Source organism: Kogia breviceps, chromosome 1, assembly GCF_026419965.1.
Source record: "Kogia breviceps isolate mKogBre1 chromosome 1, mKogBre1 haplotype 1, whole genome shotgun sequence".
Taxonomy (NCBI): Eukaryota; Metazoa; Chordata; class Mammalia; order Artiodactyla; family Physeteridae; genus Kogia; species Kogia breviceps.
The window spans coordinates 28,381,781-28,387,890 of record NC_081310.1 but is presented as its reverse complement, the minus strand read 5'-3'; positions in this window follow the sequence as shown (position 1 = coordinate 28,387,890).

Below are 6,110 nucleotides of genomic sequence, written 5' to 3'. Positions count from 1 at the left end.
CCCAGTTTATGTACTAGCACCCCCTGAAAACTTGTCAGATCAATCCAAAGCACATCCAGAATCATTATTGAATTAACTGTCGATCTGTCTCCTCTCCACCCCCCCACCCCTCCTCCAACAGTCTGTGAATTTCCCAAGGACAACAAACACCTGTGTTTAATTCTTTTGCCAGCATCTAGTCCAGTGCTTCACCAAGGATGTGTTTAATACAAGCTTGTTGAACCAAACTGTTTTAACCTGGATTCTGCTGTTTACTATGTGTTTGGTAGGTGCTGCACTTAATTATCACCAAAAAAATGCCTTTAAGTTAAATGTAATCATCCATATTTTACAGATAAGATGAAGAGCCACAAATCAAGAATCTGTGACCCATCTAAGGATACATAAAGGAGGTTTCATCATGTTTCCACTATATTCAGCTCCCTTTCGATCAAAGCCATCACTTCAGAACTTAAACACAGTACTAAATTTTACTCCTTCATGATTACATGTGGGTTTATGAGATTGTAACCTTTGTAAAGACAGGGATTATAATATAAACATCTCTTTTGTTCCCAAAATTCTTAGTCCAGGCTAAGTATATAATGTATAAGGACAATTTAGCGACTATCTGATCACCTCTAAATAATCTCCTTTCTCTGGGAACTACCTCCCTAACTTTAGGTATATTTCCCTTTTAGCTGCTTTCGTATATGTGATCTTGACACATCAGCCTCAGCTGGCAGGGTTGGCAGCAGAAAACTGAAATAAACTGGGCTAATATGTTTCCCTGTCCTGGAAATTTGGAATTGCAATCCAGAGATTACCAGTTTGTCTATGGTCGAAAGAAGTAGAGAAAGTCCTTCAGAATAAAGACATGCAAATAAACAAAGCAGTCACGCAGAGAGAGGCAGAGTGTTCTGAGAGCTTTCTAGGTCTTGGTTACTCCTTGTTCCTGAGACCCAGATGACTTCTTGCTCTGTATCTTTATGGCAGACTCTCCATTCCGGGGTGAAGCCGGCTAAAGAGTATGAGTTATCTTACTTAAAATCACTAATCAATACTTAGTAGATGTACAGAAGATCCTGTTGGATGGAATTGAATCCTCTTAATTCTTAGCTTTCCTGAGGTCCAGAAGGGGACGCTAGAAGCTTAGTAATTTGTTCAAGTCAGACACTGTTTTCTTATTTGTTTGAAATGCTGGGAATACCAAGAATATCAGATACAGATATACACACAGACACATATTCTTAAAACATAAACTGATTTCTGATTATTGTTTTTAGAGCTATCTGTAATATCATCTTCCTTCTTTGGACAAATTCATTAGAATGAAGGCCAGTGACATTTTTAAAGTGATTGAAAAATCTGCTCTGGTAACTCTTGTTAAGTTCACCTTCTAGGCTTGGAAAACTGACAAAACAACACCCCCACACACAGCTGTGACCAATAATAATTTTAAACATATCCATTGAGACATTCTCATTGTCATCAAACGTGTTTTCGCTGCATACTAAAGCATGAAAATAATGAGAAACTTTATTAAATATCAAGTTCATGAGGTTTAACCTGATTTGCATAATTCTATTGGGTAATGAGGCTATCTGGGTAAGTAAACTTTGCTTTTAAAGCATGGCAGCATTTTAATTTTATCTACTAAATGTATCTTTATGAATTGTACTAAATGCTTGATTCTGTGAATATTGGGCCATTTAACCTTCCTTGTTGACCACACGGAAATTGTTCCATTAGATTACAGGTTCCACCTTTGAGATTTCTCATTAAATGTATTTTCTTAATGTTCGCTTAAATCTCACTTAATTCGGATAAAAATTATCTCAGGATTGGTTTTTGGTGCAGGAGAGAAAGGGAGGAGGATAAAGAGAGGTGGAGAAAATGTAAATAATATTGGATCCTATACCCATCTTCTAGGGATGTTCTTCACTCAGTTCACCCTCATGAACATCAGTTTCTGTGCTTGGCAGCAACACAGTGATGCTTTCGGAGAACATTCTAGTGTGTTTAGGGATACTTTCACTGTATTAAATTATCCCAGACCCACGTACCCTTCTGCTTGGCATGCCCTGTCTCCATCCCTGCTGTTAGCTGTCACTTTACCCTGTAGCCAGTGTGTCTGTACCAATTGGCTTCTCTCTGCCTTTCCCCACCTTTGATATGTTTCATTTTCTTCCAACAGCAGCCTAGGAAAAACTGAAGGCTACCAGGGGAAAACCACAGATGCAAGCTTCCTCTTTATTGCCCTAATTTCGCTCACAATGTCAAATTAGTGTACTCTAGAAGTGCAACATCTCTCCTCTCCTATGGAATAGAGATGAGGATTTGGTTCTCCTCTGCTCTGTTCATGGCATTTTCACAGAGCTGAGGCTTTTTTTCTGGTTGTTGATCAAAAGTCTGACCATTAGATAAGAATTATTGCATTTGCTTCGGAGAGATCGTGGCCATCTGATCATTGCTCCAGATCTTTTCTACCTTTTTCTAGCTGTCCAACTAGAGATTCCATTGCCCAGCTCCCCCTTCAGTTGTGTGTGACCACATGACTACATTTTCTCCAGTGAAATGTCAGTAGATGGATATGTACAACTTCCACTCTGCTTTCCTAACAGGAAATTGCTTGACCTAAAAGTCCTCCTTTCCCCCTTCTGGCACGCAGAAGGCTACATGGCACATATGCATGGTTTAATTGAGCTTCCCTGTGATCTGATGAGATAATTATTATAATTAAACCCATGTTATCTTTGAGATAGTTGAGACACGGAAGATTCAGTAATCTGCTTAAAATGGAAAAACTAGAAAGCCAGTAAATGGTAAAGTTTGTATTTTAACCCAGGCCTGTCTGGCTGCAAAGCCCAAGATGTTAACGAATTCTATGGCCCATACGCTGTCATATCCAGGGTTAATAACTGCTTACTTTGCACTCCTATATAGCTTTATTTGTAATCTATAAGGCATTTCATACTTGTCAATATCCATTTTCCCACTAAGTCATAAACTTCTGAAGGTTCCAGAGTGATTACATCTTGCTCATTTTGTAGCCTTTTTCCCAGCTAGCGTAGATTCTTTTTGTACCTGATTGATACTCTATATCTGCTTGTTGAATTTAACTCAAGTTTATTGTCTTTCTTCTAATGGCTACTTTGCCATCATATCTCTGTTTTCTAACTGTTACCTCTATAACATTGTGATCACTCCACTCTACCGCACTTGGATTCCAGATGTCAAGGAAGCATATTATATGACAGCTCAGAAAAAATCATTACAAATTTATTTTCCAGGAGCCAACAACATGAGTAATTTCCACATAGCTATTTAAGTGAGTGAAAGTGAATCAGGGTGCTTTAATAACTCAGTGTGGCAAATACTTGAGATTGGAAATTCAGAGAGTGGGAGCAAAGTTTGGGTGTGGATGAAGGACCACACATACGTGGGACAGGAGGTAAGTCTCCCAAGAGACACCGTGGAGGACATTTCGTTGAGTCATTTCAAAGCAGGAACACCAGGCTCTTCAAAGAGCATAATGCAGTTTTGGCTGATTGTACAACATTGCATAATAATCCTTGTAAAATCCCTTTGTCTGCCATGATAGCTAGTTTCTGTCAAAAGAATTAAGAAGCAGGACATTTGCAATGAATTGCCCCAATGAAGCTTTTATTAAGCTTGATATGGAAAACACAATCAGAAGCTTAAAAGAAAGTTCAACATTTTTTTCTCTCTTGACCCTTTTTGCTGATGCCTTATGAAACCCAGCATCAGAGGATCTTTACGTCTCTGGTGGCTCCATAGCTGTTGGTTGAATGAATTTATGAATAAATGTTACAGCTAATATTAGCACCTGTCCTACCTCTCCCTTGGACTGGGAAGGAGAGTCTTGGCTTCTTTGTATGCGTCAACTAGTCTGCAAGAGTGAAGGGATGGGGCTTCCCTGGTGGCGCAGTGGTTGAGAGTCCGCCTGCCGATGCAGGGGACACGGGTTCGTGCTCCAGTCTGGGAGGATCCCACATGCCGCGGAGCGGCTGGGCCCGTGAGCCATGGCCGCTGAGCCTGCGCGTCCGGAGCCTGTGCTCCGCAATGGGAGAGGCCACAACAGTGAGAGGCCCGCGTACCGCAAAAAAAAAAAAATAAAAAGAGTGAAGGTCTGGAGAGGGAGAGGAAAAAAAGAATGGTTATTTATTTATATCGTTCTATTCGTACTCTGCTCTTTCCGCAGAGGAAACATTTATGGCAGGGGTGTTGGTGGAGGCCAGATCTTTTTGTTCCCTCAAGCCCTCCTTGAAGTGGTATCATGAGGAGCTGTGCCCTTTATGGAGGTGAACTCGAGGTCAATGTCCCCCGGAGTACGGTCAGGCTTTGGCCAACACTCCCACCAACTCCCATCCACGTTTACTGAGTACCAAATAGATACCAGACACTTATTCTTCTTAAAGCAAAACAAACATAAACAAAAACAAAACAAGACAAATTAAAAAGTCGGTTTTATTCTTCTCTTTACAAGTAAGGAAATCGAGTACTAGCATTTCGGTAGCTTTTCCTGTGATTGGAAGGAGCAGGATTCCAGCCTACATTTGCCTAAAATTTATAGAAGTAGACTTCTTTTAATATTATATTCCAAGTTCTAACACTGAACCACTGTAAGGACCCAAAGAAGCTTTGGGTCTTTAAAAAAATTATTCCAGTTTAAAAGATAGATGTGGCTTCCTCCTTCATAGATGGGCTGTCATCATAGATGACATCACAGGTGATGAATTCAGTAGAAAATACAACTAAGTCTCAGCTTTTGATTTACTTTTTAATTTAATTATAAAAACATTTTAATTAATAAAAGAAAAAATATTCACGTACAGTTTTACCACCCATAATACGACTATTTACATGCTTACATATGCTCTTCAAGAATTTGTCCCTATGCCATTAAGATTTTATAAATGTATTCAAAATCAGTAATTTTTATTCTTATGTTTTAACTTATTGAATTAACAAATACATTTATATTTTCTTCATAATTGTCATATTAATTCTTCTATAATACTCCAGATACTTGAGGTATCATAATTTAATTTTACTGAACTATTTCTCTGTTATAAGACTTTTAGGCTATTTTGTAATAAAAATGTATATTTAGCTTATTTCTTCTATTAAAGACAACTTGGGGGCTCTATATAGAAAATATAGATAACTTGAATGTTTTTGTATTTTTGGAGGTTAGAAGCAGTCATAGAAACAGCCTAAGCTTCAGCTGCGTAAACTTAAACTTTGGATCCCAAAGAAAAATTTTATATCATGCAGCCTATAGTTAACTGTTCCCCCAAAACTTTTTTGTAATATATTATGGATTCTCCTCTCTCAGTGGCCAGTGTACAATTCTAGTCTGTTTAAAAAAGATAGCCTCTCCTTGTCCTAATTTCTATAAACTCCCTGACCCTATATATTGATACCATACTCCTTAGGGTGTATTTATCCTTAAATCTGTCTGATTAACTATAAAAATGAAATTGAGCATGCCTCCATAATGAAATTGAACTTAGTAAATATCAGTGGTATATCCTTATGGCTAATCTTCCTATTTCGTCTTCACAATTATTATTTTAAATGATAATATTTTATTTTAATCTTTACTTAACTATACTTTGCTACTGACCTCTATACAAGTTGTTTTCAGTTCCTTTGGTTATGCTTCATGCTGCAATAAACTCCTTTTTTTCATGTAGTTTATATTGAATCTTACCTTTAAAATAAATTGTTGGGAGTAGTAACATCTTTATGACTCTTGATAACTATTGTCAAATTATCTTGCCATCTATTGTAAATTCAGCAAAAAAAGGAAATTGTCTCATACACATTTGTATCCCCAGCACCAGCAAAGGAGTTGCACATAAGATGTGTTTCATGAAATATCAAGCTGAGTTTCGTGAAACTGTAGACGTATCATCAGTATAACAGACATTTTAAAAATTCTTTTTTCCCATCCCAACAAGGCAAATGAGTTGGTACTTAGATGCACTCCTGTTTATTCTTCCGTATGACAGCATGCATTTGAAGAAATGAGACAAATGGTGGATGTGACCCAGTAAGGTAAGGAACAGTGCTGGGAAACAAGTGACTTCTGAAGGAAACTT